Source organism: Trachurus trachurus (genome assembly GCF_905171665.1).
Source record: "Trachurus trachurus genome assembly, chromosome: 19".
Classification (NCBI taxonomy): domain Eukaryota; kingdom Metazoa; phylum Chordata; class Actinopteri; order Carangiformes; family Carangidae; genus Trachurus; species Trachurus trachurus.
In genome coordinates, this window is record NC_139913.1 from 6,608,944 (window position 1) to 6,632,922 (window position 23,979).

At 43.4% G+C, this 23,979-nt stretch overlaps 1 protein-coding gene across 11 annotated transcripts in view; it reads right to left on the reverse strand.

Moving 5' to 3' along the window:
- The window catches only part of tcf7l2 (transcription factor 7 like 2), a 95,036-nt gene that overhangs the window by 25,314 nt on the left and 45,743 nt on the right, over positions 1-23,979 (reverse strand). The window lies entirely within an intron of this gene.

Below are 23,979 nucleotides of genomic sequence, written 5' to 3' on the forward strand. Positions count from 1 at the left end.
GAGCCCCCGGCCCAAGACTCCTGCCTTGGCTCCCGTCTCCTCCGGCCCGGCTGCAGCTCCATCCCGCGGGTACATGACCCCCTCTGTCCCACCACCACCACTCCCCCCTGTCTCCTCCTCCTCTTTCTCCTCTTTCTCCTCTTTCTCCTTCCCGTTCCACCTGGCCCCCCCCCTCCTAGCTCCTGTCTTGCCTCTCCTGGCCGCTTCTCTCCTCCACCACTTCTCCTCCTTCTCTGTCTTTGTCTGTGTCTGCCTTGGCTCCTTGCTCCGCTGTGTGTGTGTGTCGAGCGTGTGTGTTGCTGTGTTGCATGTGTGTTTATCGTCCCCCCTCTCTTTGCCGCGGCCGGCTGACCATTGTTCCCCCGGGTTTTGGCATTAAGAGTACGTCTATCTCTTGAGGCGTCAGGGTCTGAGGCCTATAGTTTCCCCATAAACACACACATGGTCACACACACACACAGTCACACACACGTTCCTCTCGACCAACTGACATCCATCCTATATATAGTATATATATATATTTAAAAAAATCCACCCCAGAGGCCCTCGCTCTTAGCACATAGCAGTCTCCTCTTCTCTCTCTGTGAAAGTTTTGATGCCGGTGACAAGAAGTGAGAGCCAGAATGTGGACAGACCGAGGAGGAAAAATGACTCTGAGCAGCTTTTCAGCACCGCATCCGTCTTCCCACTAGCAATACTCCAGAAAAAAAAAATATATATACCCACAAACACATAAAAAAAAATCAGTTATTACCCAAATCCCTGCTGTACGTTGGGTCTGTGTATGTGTTTCTTAGAGTATGTGTGTGTATGTGTGTATGTGTGTGTGTGTGGGCTCTGCCGTGCCTCCAGGATGCCCAGAGACGAACTGGCAGCTTGAAAAGCTTTGGCTACAAGGTAAAGCGAGCAAGGCGAGAGATGGAGACAAAGAGGAGAAAGCAGGAGAGGGAGAGAGAGATAGAAAGGGAAAAGGAAAAAGGAACAAGACACAACAACATCCACAAAGGGAGGGCAGGCTCAGCAAAGTGTGGCCAACAGTCACTTTATCTGTGTGATGCTGACAGTCCCCTCTTCATACACACTTTCCGGGGGGGGGGGGGGGGGGGGGGGGGGGGAGAGGGAGAGAGAGAAAGTCTTCACTCTGACACGGATGTGGCACCTTTCGTCGTCGCAGTCCTTTTCTTTTCTTTTCTTTTTTTTTTCTTGCTCCCTCTCACCCTTCTTCTAAACAATACCTCAGAGGTGGAGAACAATTCTTCTCTTAACCCCCCCCACCCCCCTCCACCTCTCCCTCAACTCTGTCTCCATTCAAGGTTTATGTGAACAAGGCCTCGAGCCCCCTCCTCACCGCCCTCTTCTCCCCCATTCTCCTGTCTCCGCAACTATTTCACCTTCAAATCCATTATCCTTCTCTTCTCCACACTTCGGTCTAATGATAAACTTCACATGGTCAAGACTTCTTTTTCTTTTCCAAAAAAAGAAAAAAAAAATGAACATGTTAGAAATCGTCCTCTTTAAATTTCTAATTTGTGATAATTAAACAGGTCCTTATAACCAGACACATTGTTTTTAAATTATTTTGATCGATAATGTTGGTTTTGATCATTTTTAATTTATATATATATATATATACACTGTATATTAAAAAAAAGTCCAAAACAAAATACAAAAACTTTTGTTTATCCTGAAAGAAATGATTTGTTCCAACATTAAACATTTAATATCAGGGGAATATCATCTAAACGCTTAATAATAGGAGCAGAAGAAAAAAGGAAACACACTATAAAAAGAAAAAAGTTAATTTAAATAAGAAATTTTCATTTTCAAGTTTAAATTCTGAAAACAGCACAAATCAGTTTCCAGATGTAAGGGATAATTTTCATTTCTACATTCTATAATTAACTCGACTTGTCATCTTTTAATTACCTTTTATAACCTTTAACAACCTGAACCTGACTAATGACCGTGACAAATTAAATATTTATAGAATAAATTATTTCCATCCAAGCACAGTAATATTGAATTTATTTTTAATAGAACCTGGTGAGGCTTAATATTGAAGAAGAAAATAATTCAGAAAAAAAAGGAGCTAAAGTAAAGTGAGGGAATTTAGAAACGTTGGAAATAAATCAAGAGAAAAATATCTTTAAACGTGAAGCCAGTACAACGGGGGGCTTTAATGTTCCTTCAGCTGCATTAAGGCATTTTAAGAGTTGGCAACAGAAGCTAAAAAACTTACACAAGACTTTTCTGTTAATACGCTGTTCCTTTCTTTTTTCGCTGTGTTGTCGCTCGGCCTCTCTGTCACTGTTAGGACCCTGCTCTTCCCCTGGCCTGCAGCAGGCAGTCCTGAGGCCCTTAAAGCCAAAACAAAGCCCTGGGAATGTCCTTTACACAGCTTGGACAATAGCGCCGGGGCTCCAGCTTGACAAGTAAAAGAGCCCCGACAAGGCGGTGGCTAATTGCCTGCCCTCCCTCCATTCAGCCGGCCTGCCACACTCCTGCCATCTCCTTTTGTCCCACGTGCACTTTCTTAAGTAAACTGCCAGTTCGCCAGTAAGTGATGGACAGCTCCCAATCACCCAGCCACAATGGCATCAACGCCACAACACAAGAGAGCAGAGGGGGGAAGAAGAAAGAAAAGAAAAGAAAAAAAAAATACTCCATGCCACGCCACTGTCTGAGATGTTCGCACGAGACACAGAAGTATGGAAAAAAAAAAAAAAAAAAAGGAATAACAAAAAGTTTTTACAAAACGAGGAAACGGAACAACCTCTGACCTTTACACAACCATTATCTCCTCAGATAACTTTTAGCAACACAGGATAAAACACTAAATACAAAGTGTTATCAACACACAAAACAAAACACAACGTCAAAGTCTCTCCTTTTAGCTTTTACTGTAATAAATACAGTAAAATTATGATATTAACAAAAAATTACATTTGATTAGAAATTAAAAGATGCAGCAAGAATTTAGACATCCACTAAACAAAAATATTAACCCAGGCTCAGTGATGGGAAGAGGATTAGTAGATGCAACCACTGATCAGAATAAGTTAAATTTAAATGATGATACTACATATAAATTTTTAAATTTACCCTGTAAAAAATCAGGCATTTATTCATTTCATTTAATAGGATTGTGTTTTAACGCACAATAAACAAAAATCATATTTAGTTTGATGCCTTAGAATAATACAGCCCTGTCAGGTTGTCAAGACAAAGCAATCAAACACTGCCTTTCATTATACAAATTGTCAATCTGTCACTTAGCAGGATAAGTGTTATAAATTGCCAAACGGAGCCCCGAAAAAATATCCATGAATAAATTCAATCCAAACACAATATTTAAAGCCAAACAAGCACGGGAAAATAAAGCACAAGCGTAATTAAAATGTTGAAAAGTCTTACCATTTAAAAGAGCTGTATTTGGGATGCTGCTCGGTTCCTGGTTAAAACAAGCATGCTGGCACTCGTGGTAGTGCACAGACTCCAAGCAGACTCCCACCACCATGTCAGCCACTAATCCACTGGGGGGCAGCACCTCATCTACGGCAGCCCCTCACTAACGCCCGATGGGTAAAGCCGATAAGACAGCGACCGGAGGACCGGGCGAGAGCCAAGGCATACGTGGCCGGAGCGACTTTAGGACGGCAGACCCCCTTCAGGTCCCAGAGCGGAGCAGAGAGGACCGCGAGCGGACGGCCGGAGCTTGGCTGTTCACTCTCAGCCCCCTCATGCATTCATGCGCACACTCAGGCTGCGCTGCTCCTCTTTGCATCTGACCGGGACTCCCTCTTTCCCCCGCGCCCATCTTCATATCCCCCCTAATAAGCCCTTTTGTGTCCATCTCTCTTTCTTTGATAAGTTGAAAGAACAACAAAAAGAGAGAAGAGAAAGAGAGAGGCTTTCATTCAGCGGCTTGGCAGACATAAAGGTAGTGGAGTGCCGTCTATAGGAGTTGCCCTAACTTGGCTAAACTCAAGCAGCGGGGTGTCTCTCGTCATGTCATTAATCCCCAAAACTAGCCACGCTCCATTCACCACTAGTCACACTAAATTAAATACAAAATCAAAAAACACAAACGCTGGGCAGGAAAAGTGTCAGACATACACACAGAAAAAAGAAGAAAAAAAAAAAGAGCTATAGAGAAAGCATTCCGATCCAGGGCAAAAGGGTGTGTGGTGTTGCAGCCACGTTGCACCGCGGTCCTGCATGCCCGTCGGTAGCCCCCCAAATTTTTGATGTTACGAAGCACCGGGGGAAAAAAAACAGCCACAGAAAAGACAAAAAAACAGACATTTATCACCAAAAGAGCTTGTCATGGTCGTGCAGCTTTTGCACCTCCAACTCTCCTGCCTGAACTCTATACTGACTACTGAGAGGGGGGGAAAGGAAAGGAAAGGAACCCCAACTCCAAAGTCAAACGTGCCACAACAAGCCAACAACAGCAGTTAAAACAATAGCAAAAAATACCAATAAATGGATACAAGCCCCGGACGGTTTTTCCGAGAGAGAGCTGGCAATAGAAAAATTCAACCCGGCCAACTGGTGGCTTGAAGAGAGGAAGCCCACTCTTAAAGCCGTGATCCGACCATCCACCATACCACCGCTGTGAGCCTTTTAACCACAGCAGAAAAAAAATGACTATTGATCTTCAAATGGCGATAATTGAAAAGATCAAAAAGATTAAACAAAAAGAAAAAAAAATCAAGAATGTGCTGACTTACCATGTTATGATCCTTTTTTGTTGTAAGTTTTTGTTTAAATAAAAAAAAAATATTTGCTCAAAGATGCAGCATTGGAGGTGTCAGATTTTTGTAGCCGTCTCTTGATCGTATTACTTCCACAGTCCTGGTTTCCAATGCGTCTGAACTTTTTCCCTTTCTCTTTTATTTTGTTTGTGGTACCTAGCCTTTTTTTCCCCTGCTTAAGACTTTAAAAGCCTTCAGCTCAGTAAAGCAGCACAAATTATCTTGCCACCTTGCTCAGCTCTGATGCTTTGGCCGCTAACTTTGGAAGGCCCTTTACTACTGCATCAAAATTAGCATTGTCAAAGCAGTTAATGAATATTAATATTGTATTTGTCATTGGAGCTGGCCCATTGCTGAACTCCAAGTCATCCATCAGGGACAAGATTAAGCACACAATTATTTCTGACTGACAGGGACCAAATCTGGAAGATTTTTTTTTTTTTTTCCTCCAACAATTTAAAGAAAAAGACACAACATCATCTTAAGGTACCTCCCATGAGACGAGACAAGATTAATACACTTTTAATGAAGCAAGATTTCATGGTGCATGAACAGCAGGAACCTCAAGAAAAAAAGGAGAGGAATATATAGATATTTTGAGTCATAAATTTTACCATTTTTTAAGGACCGAAATCATAAATTAGAAATAATTTTGATGACGGCAGACAAAATTTAAATTCAAAGAACATCCTTCTTTTTTCTCTTTTGATGACATGTAACGGATTTATTCTGCTTGATTTTCTTTTTTACAAGAACAATCTGGATTTCTTTTATTTTTTTTCCTTCATCACCTTTGTTGGAACATTTAAGATAAATAAAGATGTTTAAAGTGCTGCACCGTGAAACAATGCTGGTGCTAAATTTAACATGAAACATTTATTAAAAAAAAAAAAAAAAAAGCAGCGTTGGACCTCCGGCGCTCTCGGCAGAGCCCGGCGGAGCAGCGACTGCTGTGGACCACACAGGCAGCCTCAGCCTCCCTGCATCAGCACCACCCGCTGCAGCGTTTCAGCTCCATCCAGGAGCATCGCTCTCTCTCCTCCCTTCGCTCTGCCACCCGCTTCCCCACAGAAACCAGCTCACACCGGGAGCCGCCGCTCTGTCACCGCACGGCTCTCTGCACAATTTCTCCAACCGTCATCAAATCTCTCTCTCTCACAATGCACAATTTTCAATATTTTTTTCTCTAAATAATGGTGACAATTCCTCTCAATGCTTTTAGTAAATATATATATATATAAAAGCTTGCTCACATCTCAGCCAAAAAAGCATTTCCTACCTGCAGCAGCAGTCTTGGAAAAAATAAGCAGATGACATGCCACCTTCTTCACTTCTCTCCTCAGTACCCAAAGCCTCACAGCATCTTTTGCATCATTTTTTAAAAAGCAAACACTTTTCTCTTTTCTTATATATTGTAAACTCCAAACAACAGACTCATCCTCTTAAAGCCGCCTCCATCCCTTCTTCTTTTTTCTTTTTTTTGAGCGGGGGACAATTCTCTGATTACTTTTCCTCAGTTCCATTATCTCGGTCAGAGGAACGGCCCGAGTGCAAAGTCTTATTTGGGTCAAATGCAAACTTATTTTCTATTCGCGGCCATATGAGGAATGCATTACAAAATAAAGTGAAAAGCACTGAAGGGGTTTGCACAAAAACTGGCAGATGTGTGGCACTAATGCCAGCAGCCCGGTGAATTGGTGTGAGTGCGGAGGTCAAGCTGTGGGCTCACCTTGGAGCGCCGGGCCCCTGCTGACCACCCTGCCGGCTCCCTAATACCATTAGCAACCCTTAGATGAACATACTAAATTGCCCTTTTGTTCTCGAGGTGCCGATCCGGCCTCGCCACCACCTCGCTGGTATCACGGCACCAAATACAGATGGTGCTGCTTATTCTTGAAATGAATAGCACGCATAAGAAAGCGCTTCTGTTTTCCTGATTCTTCCGTTCTCCGAAAAGCCGTCGGCATCGCCGTAATTTCTCTTTTCACCGCACTGTTCAAATTTAAAACTTTACAAATGACTCTGTGATATATTTAATCAATTTTGTTACTTTTTAAATGTTACTTTGATTTTCATGATAATTCTTATAATTTCATATTAAAATGTAGAACTTAAAGGATCCGAAAATGAATAAGACTTGATCCAATTCAGCAGTGAAGTGAAAATGTAATAAAATTAAGGAAGACAACTGGATATAACAAAAAACTAATTTACAATAATTTTATATTAATTTGATTAGTTCAATAATTATATTTTGAGCCATAAAAGAACCAATTATTTGTTGCTGAAAATATCAGATAAATTAAATATCTGTACTGCAGCTCGGCATAAATTCACATTCATAAATAATTCCTGATGATAGAAATATTAAAAAATATAGACGTGAAAAACATAGATCTTGAAATTCACATGTATGCGGAAGAATGCCGTAAATTAAATTCTAATTAAACAAATGATCTTTTAATTGGTGTGACACAAGCACAGACACTGATTAAGTGTTCACGCAAGGCTTCCTATGAAAACAGGCACCGAACACAGAATCCCACCACGGCTTAATTCAAGTTGAGAGCCTAAAACAGGTCCAATCTAGGTGAGGAGGAGAGAAGGGAAGAGAGAGACGAGAGGGAGCAGAGCATGCAGCTCTGTGGCCCAGCGTGATCACATCAGCGCTAGTATCAAATTAACTCTCCGACTTTGAAACTTATTGATCTGCTATTAAGACACTAGTGAACTTGATGAAGTGAGTGCTGTAGGTGACTCTGGGACTTCAAAGTCTCGCACCAGCCACATAAAACAAGCCACTTTGATCCCCGCTCCGCTCCTCGGATCTGGAGAGGGGGCTTCAGAGGAACCCCCCAATTCTTACTCTCCTCTCTTTTCCCCACTCACCCCGGGCCCGGGCTCCATCTCTCTCTTACTCTCCCCTTCTCCTTTTTTTTTTTTTTTGCTTTTTCCAACGTCTGCTGATGCCCCAAGAAGCGGCAAAGCACCGGTGGCACACAATGTTCAATCGCACTATATTTTACACAACAGTCAGCAAGTTGAGAGCACAGTAGTGTACAGTGGTGCAGACAGATCTCCTTTCTGATTCACCAGGAAAAAATAAACCAACACACACGCGCTCCCTCTCTCTCTCACACACACACACACACAGAGAGAAAATGAAATGTGATGTCAAAATAACTACTAGAATAAGGCGGCCATCTACGCGTATTGGCATTAAAATTCAGTGTCGATAAGAAGGGGATTCTTCATGCCAAATACGGCATGTAATAAGGTCGGCGATGAGAGAGACAATGCAGAGTGGGAGATAGCAGTACTATTGTGTGGTGAATACATCCCCCTCTTTGCTTAAGGCAAGTCTTCCCACTACATTAAATACTGTGTGCTGCCAATCACACCTGCCTTTTTTTTTTTTTTTCATTTTGTGCCACTGGGTGGAGGTAGTAGTTAATGTTTTCAACATGCACCACATCACTATAATATACTGAAGCAGACACAAATCACCACTGGCCCACAGAATACTTCTCTCCTGCAACTCTGAACTATAATGGGAAGGAAGAAAAAAAAAATAGGAAAGGAATAAAAAACAAGAAAAGAAAAAAAATAAACAAATAAAATCTATATTTTCCTCCTCACTCTGCAACAAGACAGCCTGCAGGACCGCAGACACCAAATCTCAGGTTCACCCTCCACTGAGCTGCTAACTTCGCAAGACGGGGTAAAATAAATATTAACGGCTAAATTAATCATCGGCAGGACAGGGTTTGCACTCAGGCTCCAGTGCTCACAGGCAGCGTGTGTGTATGTGTGTGTGTGTGTGTGTGTCTGCACTTGGAGTGCCGGGGCTAAGCTGTGTCTGTTTAATTAAGAGGGGTAAAACAGATGACAAATGCGAGACAGTTAAACATTTAATGTGTGCTTATCTCCCCCCTCATTTATTTAGTTGGGAGAGATTCAGAGTGGGTGGCGTTTAAGAGTGATGCGCCGGCGAAACACTGGTGGAATTAGAACGCAAGCCCTGTGCGCCGTGACAAGTCAGCGAGCAACACACTGACAATTGTTTTGACGTTTAGCAACTTAATTCTGTTTGATGAGAAAGAAAGGGATTACGTGATAAATCAAATAAACATAAATACAGATTCCACACGGCTGTTCATGAGGAGTAAAAAAAGAAAAAAAAAGGAGAGAGTTTCAATGTAAATGACAGTGTCACTTCATTATGGATATAGTATTTTTAGCAGCATAGCCCAAATTGTCAAAATAAACCATGCAATTAAAAATGCAACCGTATCAAAGGCCTAGTTTCTCCTTCATTTCACCTGACAAAGACTTAATTTTTTTTCTTTCTGGATGATCCCCATTGTGTATCTGGTGCTGATGCACATTGCCTAGAGTCAATGTCAAATCCCAGCTCCAATAGTCCCACAAAAAATACAGAACGAACAGTGCCCGCGGCACACACATCCCTTTACTCAACCCACTTGCAATATCTCACCCAAAGTTATCGCTTCCAATGTGACAATGTTAAAATGAAAAACAAAAAATATATATATTATATATATAAATATATATGTAGAGAGAGAGATAAAAATGGGTGGCATGGATGGGGGGGAGGGAGGAGGGGGGGGTACATGGGGGGGGGAAGAGGAGCTGAAACTAAAAAAGTAGAAAGAGGGAGAGGGAGAAAAAGAAGAAAAGGAGGAGGAGGAGGTGGAAGAGAAAAAAAGCCCTGTGCCACGAGCATATATAAGAGAAACCTTCACCAATTAGTGGGGAGAAACGGGAGAGGGAGCTGCCGCGGCGTCGGCACTCAAAGAGCCAGGCCTCGCGGCGAAGCTGTCATGTCGGCAGGATTGATCAACAGGCCTGCTATTTCTAATGGCATGTTGTCATGAAGCTGCAGCCATGGGGAGCCACCTGCCTCAGTCCTCGCACAGCACTCTGTGTATGTGTGTGTGCGTGCGCGTGTGTGTTTGTGTGCATGAAAGATGGGGTTGGGGGGTACTGCAGCAGCCATACCTATTCTGTGCCCATATATCTTTTACTAACAATTTGAAAACAGCCTGGATTCCTCCTCCCACTCTCTGGCAGTCTACCTTTGCCTATCCCTGAAGGTGGAAGAAATGTGCCATCCCGGATTCTTCTTTATTCTTACACAGCACAGCCAAGCTTTTGTAAAATACAACACAATGGATACAAATGTATACTGTGCGGTGTCGAAAGGAAAATGTAAACGAAAGCTAAAGGTTTAGCATGACAATAATAACACGGTACAAATACAAATCCGGCCCGTATTTATTCTTTTTTTTTTTTTTTTTAATCAATTCCAGTGTCTCACAATTGAACACATTAATTCTTCTGTCATTCTGTATGAAACGGGACATTACATGGCAAACTATCCTGAGTTAGCATTTGAAAGACACTGCATTTGATTATAAACTGTTTTCTTTTTATAAAAAAAAAAAGAAAAAAGAAAAAAGCTGTCATATAATCAGCGACAATGAAAACTCGTCCGGAAAATGCTATCGTAGAAACGGCACAATCAAGAACAAGGAAATTGCTTTGTGTGAAAAAAAAAAAAAAACGGTCACGTTATCCTCGTTTTTCAGTAATACTGTGACAAAAAAAAAAAAAAACAGCTTCGTCCTTAGCCGCTGCAGCCAAACAAGCCCTGCCTCGCTAACAATAAAAAGTCAAATAAAAGTTACAGAACTTGAGAGTTCAAGGTAGCGCGAGCTACTTGGAGTGCGTGTCACGTACAGTTAACCTTTTTATCGAGCATGCCTGTGGTCTCATCAGTCGATGAAATTCTTTGCCCGCGGCGGTGGCTTAGCCGAGGGACACGGACCAATAGAAAAATATTTCATTGTGTTAGCATTTCAAATGGCGAGTGGAGGGTGGAGAGGAGGGCATTTGGAGGGGCGGTGGGGGAAGAAGCTCTAACCGATCGTTGCCAGCGGAATTAATTGCCTATTCTGAGAATAATGTCCCTTATCCACGATCCTCGGAGGGCCGAACGCTAGCTGAGGCCACTTTTTTTTGTTTTGTTTGGTGTCTTCAAAAAGAAGAGCGCTTAGGGGTACTGGCCGTATTAGGGGTTTAGCTCAGTCCCCTTTAGGCCGGGGAAAAATAATCAGAAGCACTGAACCAAACTCAACTAATCCGCGCCCCAATTAAAAACGCAAAACCCATTACACCTAACGCAAACGCCAATCAACAAATAAATACTATTGAATCGATGCTATGTTTATTAAAAAATCGGCAAAATTCTTAATAATAATTTCATCATTGGACGAACTTTAAGAAAAAAAGAGCATGAGAGGTAAAGCGGCTACGTTTGGCTTTCAGCCAGTGCTCGATAAATGGCTCAAGATGGAGCGACCCCGGTGGTGCTTCTATCCTTTTATTTAAGGGGATTTAAGTTCAAGCTCTGTTACACATTGGCCAAGCATATGCAATGACCCTAACTGATATTGGTGCATCTTTTAGCCACATCTTAATCTAACCTCTATAGAGCTCCGTGGCTTTTCAGTCTCAAAACAGCATTAAGAACGAGTATTGTTTGGAGCGAGGAAGGAGGCAGCCCTGGGAGCCGGGGCCGGGGCAGGAGCCCTCTGGAAAAACAGCTGCTTATGCACTCCAATCAGTGGGAAAACAAAATCAAAACCCAACTGTTAAGAACGGAGGAAATTTTTTTTTCTTTTTGGAGGTGGAGGGGGCATCCCAAATGCTCCATCCCTCCTATATCGACCATTCGCGCTAGGTGTCGATTTCAACCCTCGGCAGATGGACGGGCGAATTCGCAGCAGTCCCCATTACACGCCTCTCCTTCGCTCATTGTGAATTCAGTCAACGAAGTCAATCTTATTAACTTCCGCGCCGGTTCACACATGACATTTTCTTCAATTTTCTCGCCGACATCAAAAACATCAATTAGCAGCTCGAAAATGGGAAGGAGCGAATGACAGAGTCCGATAACGCCAACTTATTTGAAGCTGAGGGTAAATCTATTCTCCAGTTTTGAATGTGTTCATTACAATTGCGTTTTCAAAGAAGACCTCCAAATAGCAAAGAAATTAAATTTATCTCCTAGAAATGTCCAGAAATTGTTTTTTTCGCCTCTTTCTTTTTTTTTTTTTAATCCTGTGTCTATCTCTCTGCCTCAGTGGGTGACACAAAGCATTGTGGTGCTGCATTTTCTTTTTTTCATTAGAACAGATCACAACTCCCACAGAAGTTGAAACCTTATACTGTAACCTCTAGTGTAACCCATAGAAATTGTTTTAAAAGGAGTCCAACATTTCTTTAGAAAGAAAAGGGGGTGATAAAGTACCCTGCCAATGACCTACAGTTATAGCAAAAATACAAGATGATAATAAATGCAGTATCTATTTTTATCCAACAAGGGGAGCTATTATCAGATTAAAACCAAGAAGAAAAAAAACTTAAAAGGAGAACTGCTCTTTTTATATTTATATAGGCTATAGACAACATAGATCTAATAATCTTCAAAATCAAGCATTTAATTCACAGGCCTTTTGAATCGTTTACAATTTATTATCAAATTTTGTATATGTTGCACAAATATTGTAAAAAGGTGTTTGAGCCAATTAAATTGTTATGTATAATTCTTTTACAAAGAGGATTTTCTATTCATAATGGTTATTGCTCACTTTATGCATCTTTCAATGCTAACAAATACAAAAAATAAATGTGTCAAAATGAATAAAATGCGATTTACAATATGCCATCTTGATTTTTGTTTTGTGTTTTTCTTTGATATTCAGTTTTTATTGTTATTTTGCTGCATAGAAAAAAAATCCACATACTGTATGCCAAAAATCCAACTTCCATCTGTCTGAACGAAACATTTTATCCACAGCCTCATTGATCATTTCCTGCTACTCCACATCACGGTTACATCAAAATGTGAAATACAAACCTACACATTAATGAAGCTCTCTCATGGCTCAACTCTTCTGCCTCCCATCACTGATGAACGTGTAACTCAATAAACCTTGGGCAAGTAACCTTTAAGTAAAAGGCTTTTTTTTTTTTTTTTTTGCCGATATCCAAACATTGTCAGACGGCTTCCTCATGCTTGAGTTACATCTCCGAGGGGGTGAACAAAAGCAACTTTAGTGGCCGTGGAAAGACACTCGTAATGCAGGGGTGGGGGGCAGAGCGGTCGCACACGGAGCCGTGCGGATCACGTTCCTCCGGCCCATTGATTTCTGATCTTTTGACATTATTTAGTTGCTTTTTATTTTCTTGCCCGTCTTTTATTCCATGTCACAAAAGACAGAAATGTCCAAACAAGAGATGTTAGGAATATCTACTATCTGTCAAAAGAGCATGCTTTTCCCGGCATTAAAGCGGCCAAATGCTCTGACGCAGTGCCGAGAATCGGCGGGATGAAAATATCACTCTTTATAATGGAGGCTAATCAGATTTCGGAGGCTGTTTGCCTTCTAGCTAAAAGGAGATGGAAACGCGTTGAGCAATAGGGCTGTAACCAATACACTCCGAGTCCATCGCCATCCTGATCTCAAGACAAAAGGCCTGCACTTTTTTTCCCCCCTCCTTAACATCTGATCTAAATGGTTTATACCGCCAAGAAAAAATGGGTCAGACAGTCAAAATCTAAATGAATGCTAAATGTAATTTTTATCCTAATTTCTGTTTTAAATAGAAATGTCTGAAAAGACAAAGCAGGCATGCTAAGTGCAGAGAAAGATGAGGAGATGCATCTGTAATACGGCTGTCGGCTGAATGTTGAACACACAGTAGTGATCAGTTCCATTAAGCAGGGATTTGATCATCTCCCCCGTGCGCTTTCACAGCCCAGCTTCAGATTAGATCACTGTGAAAATGGTCAAATGGTGTGTTTATCTCTCTGTAATTATTTTGATGCAGATGACAGAGATTGGTTGTTTGCATGTGGCTTGATGAGTGTGCACTGTGTGAGCCAAGACGTGCACACACACACACACTCAGCACGCGCGCCCATGCTGGCGTGGAAAGAGCTGAATGGTCCCTCTCAATGCCATTAACCCATTAGATAGTTTCAACAAAGGCCTGAAATTGTGTTTTATGTGCAGAAAAACACACACACACATACACACATATACACACACACTGTGCACATGCAATTACTGCACCATAATCCTTAAGTTATGACTAATATTAATGTTCTTGTTGGGCTACACAAATGGACTTTCAATGAGACTGACACAGAAAACCGCAGGAAACAATGCGACAATGCTGAGCTAAGCTTACAGCCACTACACGCATCTCATCATCCTCTACTCTACTGCTTTGGTGGCGTAAGTAAAAAAAAAAAAATTATCACTCTTTCTATTGATAAAAACAGAAAGAGTTCAAATTCCAGGCAGTGTGCGTGCGTGCAGGGAAACTTATCTGGCAGGAAAACACAATAGCAACTAGTTAGGCTCTTTACAGTTCGCTGACATGGAGATGGGTCATTTGAGAAGAAGAAAAAAGAAAAAGAAAAACGGAAACCATTTGCCGCAGCACCTCCCCTGGTTTGCATTGAGCCACGAAGGGAACTGACATCTATTGAGTGAAGCAGATGTTTCTGCATTTCCAGCTGTGGTGACCTTGGAGTGCGATTGTCTTAATCCTGCGGGGCGAGGTCTTTAAGGTTGCCCTTTCAAAGCCGATAATATAAGCGATCATCTGCATGATGGATCCTTTCTCTCAGCTCGTCTTCACCTCTTTTTTTTTTAATTTTTTTTTTTAACTTCACTTGAGTTAGGCTGTGTCACTAGATTACCGGCCCTTTGTATCTACCTTTCCAATTACTTTTAAGAGTTTTGGATGGACAAATTTGTGCTTTCATGTCCCGTGTTGGCGGATGAGTCGCTGCTTCTGGACATGAAAGCAGAGTTTTTAATGAGCTGAGGTGAGGTTAATTGGTTCGCTAAGATCCTCCGAGTCATGTGCCTCAATATGAAATTAAGTCCATTTCCTGGAGTTTCCTCGGACGCATCTAATAACAAACACTTCAGCCCAATTTTAATTTCTCACAGAGAGGGGAGGGGGTCGCAGGAAACGGATGCTGATGGTGATGCTGATGGCGGTGGCGGAGGAAGGTCTGGTTGTTTGTGCTTGTGTTACTTGTCGCCTCTCACTGTAAACGCTATCTGCATGTGTTTGTGCCTCTTCAAAGACAAATGGTTGCAATGGCAGCTCCCATTCTGAATTCTCAGGAAGATCCTGTCACTTTAAGCTCTGCAAATACTTTATAAAATATTTTTTATTCAGATACTTAAGCGTTACTTATCATCTAAGGTTCCTTTGTACAATCTACAATTCCATGAAGCTGGACACTGTGTTTATATAAGTTACAGTGGCTGCACATTGTGTAGAAATCACCACACACAGGTCCCTGTATGTGTCTCATTATGTCTTTCTTTTCTTTTTTTTCTTTTCTTTTTTACAAATTTTAATTTTCTTTAATCAATTGTACAAACAGACTGCATGTATAATCCTGCTCATCTCATATGCTGAATGTCTCTGAATGGAATGAAAACAGCAGCAATGTGCAGCAATGCAAAATTCACAATCATCCGGACTGGGAGCATAAACTGTTTTTATAGATTAAATTTACGTGTTTGTTTTTTTTTTAGCTGAGTTGCAAAATCAAAAATGCAACAAAAGAGTGAAAAAGGAAAACAATAAGCCCTCCCTCCCTTTCCCCTCCCTACACTCGGACTGGTTATTCCATGAACTTGTGGTAAACACTGATAGTGCTTTGGTTTCCATGCGGATCAGCTGCCGAGCGATGTGGTGCTATAGCACTCGGGCGAGTTTCAAACATGATTGCTCCCATGTGTGTTTGTTTACAATGGGACAATGAGACTGCGTGAAGCTTTTCCCCCATTGTTTTCATTCCTCCAACAATGAGGGTTACGGTTTGCAGCCGTCGCTCCATCGCCGCTGTTGATTCAGCGCTGTGTACACACGGCGACGCTCTAATCCTCCGCAGATGACCGGGCCTTTCACTTGCCATTAGGAACTACATGATGTGAATCTGCCCCGACTAAGAGACCTTGTAATCAACACTGGTGCAAATGTGTTAAGTTCAGCGTCTCGTTGAGGGTAAGGAGGCTGGGGGGGGTATTGGGTGGGTAGGTGGTGGGAGAGGGGGGTGGTGTCGGTTCAATAGTCCTGACAGTGTAATTACGGGTTGCCGCCACAACGCAGCGGCCAGCGCACTCGACGCTAATTCAATCCATCTTCATTTCCCAAAGCAACGCCCCTGCCATTGATGGATAGTTATCATTAGAGAGTGACAAAGCACTGAAACGGCTGAGGTGTGAGCAGCAAAGTGTGTGTGTCGGTGTGTGTGTGTGTGTTTACATTGGGTGTTAAGTCAAGGAGCAAGCAGGAGGATGTGTCCTCTCAGATACACACTATTGCCCCAGACAGCAGGATTATATATTACAACTGGGATGAATACGGAAATGGGGAAGGAACTTTGGGTCAGAGAGGGGGAGTTGCATCTTTGCACACACATATACACACACACACTCGCAAATAAACACGTAGAATACCCACATCGAATACGTGTACGTGTTCACATACACGCACAGGCAGCTTGGCTCACTGTGACCCCGACACACAGAGAGGCTATGGCTCGACTCACCAGCCTTTTATAGCATGCTGCTCAGACTGCTGACAGACACACACACACACACACACACACACACACACACACACACACACACACACAAACAGAAACATACACTCGCACAGGTCTGGGCACCGTCTGCAGCCAAACACTTAACCACAGGCTGTGATTGAGGCCGACTGGTCTGCTCCTCTATATTTTCAGTCTATATATTCAGTCCACCCTGGGCTGTATATCTTAATTATGTGCTCTGTCTCTTTTCCTGAAAGACCTGACAGAGTCTGCTCGTCAGGCGCTGGAGCAGCAGCAGGCCACTGAAATAAGGCCCTTCCAGTCTTTATGGGGCCTCCGGCTCAGCCACTGCATCATTACATGACTTTTAAGCTCTGGACAAAAACACAGTGGATGCCTCGTTCCCCGTGTCTCTACCCGGCACAACGCGCCGCACAATAGAAATGATCCGGTTTGTGGCATCTTTTTTTGTTTTTTTTTTCTCTCCTTTTCCCCCTATCAAGCAGTATACTAGGTCTTCAAAACAAAATGGAGTTCCAGAAGTTTTCAGGGGATGACTGTGAAAGGAGTAAACAACTCAAAGGGTAGAAGGAGGAACAAATGGCGAGGAGAGTTTTAGCACAGCTCTGTGCTCAATGTGATTATCTCTCCGTCTTCCTTGCGGGTCGCAGCCTCAGGGGTCACCACCGTCTCTCTCACACACACACACACACACAGGTTAGATTTTGCCATTTGAATGACTCAATCCCATCTGGAGCTCTCCATCGATTGTGCTCAATGACCCAGCAAAGGCTCCTGTGGGGGAGCGCCGGCCGGGCCCCGCCTCTCCTGAATTAGCCCACGTTCGAACGGGAAGCCAGTATCATGGTCGCCCCTGTCCGTTAACCAGGAGGTGGTGCTACTGGGATGCAGAGCACCATTTCATCTTTTTACTTACACCGCTCAAAGGCAGATGGGGATTTGTTTAGTAGGGGTTCTTTGTAATAGCGGGGATTTAAGACGGCTTTTTCTTTTGACACATGGAGTTGCAGACGTTTCCTCAAAGACACCAGACATTTTTTTTTTTTTACTGTTGATGTCGATTTTTGGCGGCAGACAGCGGCGAGGGGTTCACAGTCAGGTGATGCTGCCTGCTTGAATGCATAAGATTCCCAGACTTGTGAGCTCTTGTTCACTTTGGCTCGCTGTGAGGAATGAATGGTTTGCTAAACCTCCTCCCTGCACATACACCCACGTCATTAAACATGACGCTTACTCATGCACATTCCTGACGCGGCCCGTTTTTTACACCGCTCGTGCATGCCGTACGTTAAACGACAAGCTCCGGCAAACATTTTTTGCACGCGTACGCGCATAAAGACGTGCGAGCTCGGTGGGCCGACGTGCTGCCGTACACTGGCTGGCCTGCTTGCAGACCCTGCAGTTTGTTTTGCAACACTCCTTTTGACGACGCCCGAAGGGTGCAATTAAGCCCAATTAGAGCCTGTCGGTTTTATTAAGAGCCACAGACTGGCCAGGCTCGGGGGCAGTGAGGGGGTAGAGGAGGGAGAAGGAAGAGGAGAGGGAGGAGGAGGAGGAGGAGGAGGAGGAGAGTCTGCAGCACCGAGTTACTGCTACTCTTCAGAAACCAGTCAAGCACCAAAGAGGGGAGACTGGCATAAACGTAGTGTGTGCCAACTGAACGTGTTAAATAGAAGCGACAGCTGCAGCACACAAAATGACTAACTGGTGTTACCGGGGTCGCACTTAAAGACTTTCCAAGGTCTCCTCCGTAAAAACCAGGTCTGGTGGAGCAGGTATAACCTCGGGCGCTCTCGGGTTCAAGCGCACGCAGCGAGATTGCATTTTAAAAGCTGCTTGAAAGTACAGTTTTTGCGATCAGAGGACCTGACGGGATCAATGGATGACAAAAACCAAACTCGTCTATAAATACTCGCCGGCTACAGTGAATGCAGACATGTGTGGATGCAGATGTCACAAAGCATTTTCGGAAAGGGGGTGAGGGGGGTGGTGGTGGGGGGTGGAGGGGGGTGATGGCTGTGCAGTTATGTGAGCCAGCACCCTGATATATTAGTGTGGTTGTGAATAGAGCAATACAGCTGGCTGGGAACAAAAAACTGCAGCATCTCTTTCATCAGCGAATCAAAAAAAAGAGGAACGCAAATGAATGTATCATTTTTCCCCCCTCACAATTCCTTTTCCGTCGACCCCTCGACAGAGATGTTTACAGATAGCTATCATTCCCCCTCTTTTTCACATTTGCGCTTGGACATGTTTCAAAAGACCGGGCCTTTTCATCTCCCCTCTCGCTGTGAGGAAATTTGCTCCTTAATGGCTTTCAAAACAGGAAGCGCAGACAATAAAAAAAAAAAAAAAAAGGAGAAGTGAGAAGAACGCTTCGCTCCCCGGTCCCCCCCCACCACCACCACACACCATCACCGCCAACCAACCAACCAACCATCCAACCACCCTCCTCCCCTCCCCTCAACCTCTTCAGTCGACGCATCCTTTTGCGGATCTGAGTGCTATACGGCGACGCTGCTGCTGCTGCTTCTGCTGCTGCTTCTGCTGCTGTGCCAAGGTGCCAACTGTGCCAGTCACACTGACCCCCATCTGCAGGCAACTTGATACCATCTCTTCAACCGCCGGCGCGTATACTCCCACTGAATGGGTACGCTCCAGTCACAGTGAAGTCTGAATGCCATTCAAGGCTCAGGCTCGGAATTGTGTTTCGAGTTTGTGTGCTATTGTATTCTTTGTTCACAGCTGTTGTGTAAAAAAAAAAAAAAAAAAAAAAAAAAAATCCTTTATCACTAAGCTGAATACTAAAAAGCTTGTATTGGAGGAATGCACGCAGGAATACATTACTGCCAATGTGCAAATCATTCCACTATCAGGCAAATTAGAGCTGATTTTTCACAAGTCTTTATCAATGACCCTCAGAAGAGTGAGGTTGAACTGCTACGGACCGGCTCAAATTACTACTTAGAAGCGTCTCTTGCCAAGTACTGAGCTTACTATTTTAATAGTATATGTAGGTGTCTGTTTACTCATGTTGTATTCATAATTCCGCCTCCTGCAGGGCATCCGTGTCCACCGAGTGCCCTTGAACATGCCATGAGTAGTCTTTCTGCGCCTCAACTAAAAAGAGACCTGAAAGACAGCTACACACGCTTCCGCACAGTTGGATAAAACAAACCTTAACCACACAACTCAACCTCACCAAAGAGCTAGCTTTTTTTCAAAAGATGTTCAGAAGAGTGTTTTTTTTTCTCTTCTTCTTCTTCTCTCCTCGCTCCTCGTCTTTGCTTTTTCTCTCCCTGGGTAAAACAAATGCATCATTTTTCAGTTTAAAAAAAAGAAAAAAAAGAAAAGAAAATCTTTACTCCCTCCCCTCCCTCCCATTGTGCCATTTCCGTGTATGGAAGTGTTCCCTCCCATTGATTTTTCTCCCAGCCAGGGTTCTACCCAAACACGAGCCGCTTCCTTACTGGTGTCATCTCCTTGTGCCTTTCTCCTTTTAACTGAGTTTTTACTCTTGTGGCATAATGTACAACTGGAAGACTAGCAGTGGGAGTTGGGGGGGTGTGGGAGGTGCTACGGGTGCAATGGGAGGAAAAACTGATCCATGCACTCAAAAGTTTCGGCTATTGATTTCTTTTTCTTTTCTGTTTTTTTTTTTGGATGCAGATAGGAAGAAAATAAAGAGAACTGTTCAAAGCTGCAGAAAGCCCGTTTGATCACCAGCACAGTCGAGCCAGTTGCTAATGTTTGTTGGTTGCAAGGCACAATGGATTGTGCGCTTTTGTCTGTGCATTACACTGCTTTGTTGCGGCTTCGGCCCCTCCATCGTGCGGTCAGAGGGCTTATTAAAAAGCGGTGACCGCCGTGCATTCTTGTCAAGGCCGGCTCATCATTAATGTGCACAACAGCCTGGAGAAAAGTGTCATTTCCGAAGGAGAATGTCAAAGTCGGCAGATTAGGCCTCCGGCTCGGAAAAACACAATAAGAAAAAAAAAAAAAAAAAAAAGGGTTGTGAGAAAATGCAAAGATGGGCAGCCAGTGACTATACTCGAAGGAGTTGCCAGGTTTGCAGAGCTAAACAGAAGAAAATAAGTGCATGTGCAGCAAAGTGAGTGAGGCGAACAGTGGGAAAAAGAGTGACACATGTCAGAATATACCAGACTTCCATAAATGCAAGATGGGATGCTGAAATCAAAAGCATGTGCAGAGATGCAGAGATCCAGAGGTGGAGGGACGAGCTAGCAGTAGCAGGAGGATTTTTCCCGCCACTGCAGCTCCACATCCACAGCTCTGGCTCCCCCTGCTCTGCCGTCCCTCTGTGATGTGTGCCTGTGTCCACTGGGGGCTACAATTAGCCCATCAAACTCATTCCAGCCGGGAATCCACACCGCGGCTCCAACCCCCTTTCTGTGGCTCACTCCAAAGGCCCGGGTTCCTCCAAAGAGACAGGCAACTTGTAAGACTAGGGGAGGTATCCTTTGATGTGCCAGGTTCTGCCGAGGCCTTCGCTTTTTGCTCATATCAAGACCGAGGAGATATAATAATTAAAATGGCGGTGTGGTCTCTCTCCTGTGCCTGTGCACCTACGAGAGCCCGGCCTTCACAGGTAGGGGGTGCACCTCAGTATTAGAGCAGATATATCAGTTCCCCCAGCCCAGTGCCTGGTGGTGAAGCAATAAAAAAAAAAGTCACATGCCAGTTCAGAGATGTTCTTTATGCCAGCGCTATAAATCTGTCTTGTGGCTTCTCCTGTCTTCTGATTGGCTGGCTCTGTTTCCGTCTGTGTCTGTCAGTTAAGGGCTTTCTACCCTGAAGCAGCAGAGCAGCGTTTCACAACCTTTCCTGGCCTGTTGCCCTGTATTTACTTTGGTGTTACTAACTTTTTTCTTTTTTTTTTGCCTATAAATCAATTAAGCAACTTAAAATTAATCATCAGTTTTAATGATCTGTTCATTAGTTGGGAAATTTTACAAGGCAAAAACCCAGAGAGCTCGCTCTTTTTTTCTTTTTTTTTTTTTTTACTTTTTATGTTTTTCAGCTCCAATGCAAGAATTGGCTGCGTTTCCATTTTATATCATCAAATTAAATAAATCAAATTATATTAAAACTTATTAAATTAGCTTTGGATTTTTGACTTCACGTTGGGTTGTGGGAACATGTGAAAGACATTTTGCCCAATTTTCTGACATCAACATAATGGTAATTCGCCATTATTGAGTTTTTAAGCTCATACTGTACACAAACCTGAGTGTTGATACATTTCGAGCCCGTTTTCCTCGCTTAAAAAAAGAAAAGAAGATGTGATTGGAATAACCTTTAATACGTGAGTCTTTCGAAACCTTCAGCGACCTGGTCTGGCTCTCCAGAGGTTACTGTGTCGCGCCCACACACCCCAAGCTGAACAAACTGTGGTCCAGTGGTTGAGATGGGCTGCTGCAGCGTTACGTTGTGTAAGACACAGCTCCACTCCTGTCTCTTCTCCAGTGGGGCTTGGTGGCAGACAGCCAGGTAATTACACAGCACTGACTACCAGCCCGGAGAGGAAGGCCCCACTACCACACACACACTCACAAAAACACTTATTTGCATTCACAGAGTATATACAGATCACACAACCCCACCTGGACATACAGCATATCTTTCTCCCATTCTCTCTCTTCTTCTTCTTCCTCCACACACACACACACATACACATACACATACACACACTGACACACTCACACAGGCCCATGCAGCCAAACACAAGGACTCCATTATGTCAAGGAGGATTACAATGACTCCAACCTGACCCGGGCTCTGCAGCCGCTGTGCCGCTGGCGTGAGTGTGCCTGAATTTACTGTTTGAGGTAAAAAAGACTGTCCACAGTTTAAACAGGTGTGTACTTATGCAGATGCGCAGCTCAAACATGTGGTTTGCATTAGTCGCTGCAGCCGAGCCAAAGTGAGCTTTCCCCCTAAGCAGTCCAGCCCAACATGTCATTTGGGGTTGGTGATCTATTCACTTGCAATTCCCTGAAATCTGGACGTGGATATTTCCTCAAAATTCCAAAAGGTGCATGTATGAATAATCTATTAACTTAAACCTCTATGCAAACTTTGGAGATGTGAGTAATATCTCAAGTATTTCTGCCATTGTTGAAGCCCAGAGGAGTGGAAGCACTGACAGACTTACTGCAGAAGGAGAAGAAGAATAAAAAAAAAAACAGCACATTTGTATTATCTTCTTCTTCATGGTCACACAACGAAAAGCTTTGTTAGTAAAAATAAAGAATAAAAAGAATAAAATGTTTCGTGTTGGGCATTTACCTGCCTGTAAAGGTTCACAAAGATCCTTTAGAAAAATAAGAATAAACAACTTTGCAATAGGCATCTAAACAGAGTGCATACAAAGTCTAATCCAGCACAGCCTGCAGACTGAATGACACTTTAACAATCAGATATTTTATATTATCTTCAAGGCCGATGAGTCCGTCCACATGTTTTCTTATTCAACCAACCCCAACAAGCCTGTTCGCTCTGAGTTGTTATGTAAATTAAATCCATTCTGAAATCAAAAGTGCGACGACAACAACTCTCTACGCTGATGTGATCACAAGTACATTAAGATCTCAAAACCATATGAAGTTGTAAAAGCGAATGATTGCGGCTGGAGAGCGGCAACAACATGGGTTAGTTGTTTAATTCTGACAACACAAAAGCCCCCCCCAAAAAAGTGAGTCGGCATAAAGGCAGGCAAATTGCACCAACAAAACAAAAGGGAAGTCATGCTTCATGGGAGCAGGAGGTATTCTCTCCCTCTCTCTCTCCCTCTCTCTTCCCTGTTGGTTATCCCAGACTCTCTCCAAAGAAAGAATCTTGTTTGAAAAAAAAAAAAAAAAAAAAAAATGTCATGGATTCCAGTGAATGCCAGTGAGAATCAAGCAAGCTATTCATGCTGCCAGTTGATTTAGGCACGCCTCGCTACACACCAATCAGCCCGGCCCCGGCCTCGCCAGCCACTCACTTGTCTGCCATTCCAACACAAGATGGAGACAGTGCCAAAAGTTCCAATTAAAATATCCATTTGTGATGTCTGTGCAGAAAAAAAAAAACAGAACAAAAAAAGAAAACAAGTACCGGGCTTTTTCGATAGCGTAGGAGAAAATACAACAAAAGCTGCCAAAATTCTGTGGACAAGCCACATACTTAAGAGTTTTCTGTCTACACAAACTAAATAAGTGTGAGGGAGTGTGTATGTAGGCAGAACGCTTGTGCGCGAGGGGGAGAGAGCGAGAGAGAGAGACAGACAAGAGCGTGTGCGTGCGTGCGTGTGTGCATGCGCGCGAGAGTGGGAGCGTCTTGTTATGGAGGAACAGAGCATGTTGCAGATAAGAGGGCGACGCTGTTCAAAGAAGAAGGCAGGCCGGTAAAGTGCGCGCCGATTCGACATCATCGCCTTACTGTCCCTTAATGAGCCTGGAGAGGAAGTCTGGTGTCCATCGAATCGGCTCCTGTCTCGCTCCAATCACGCTGCCGGGCTCTTTATTC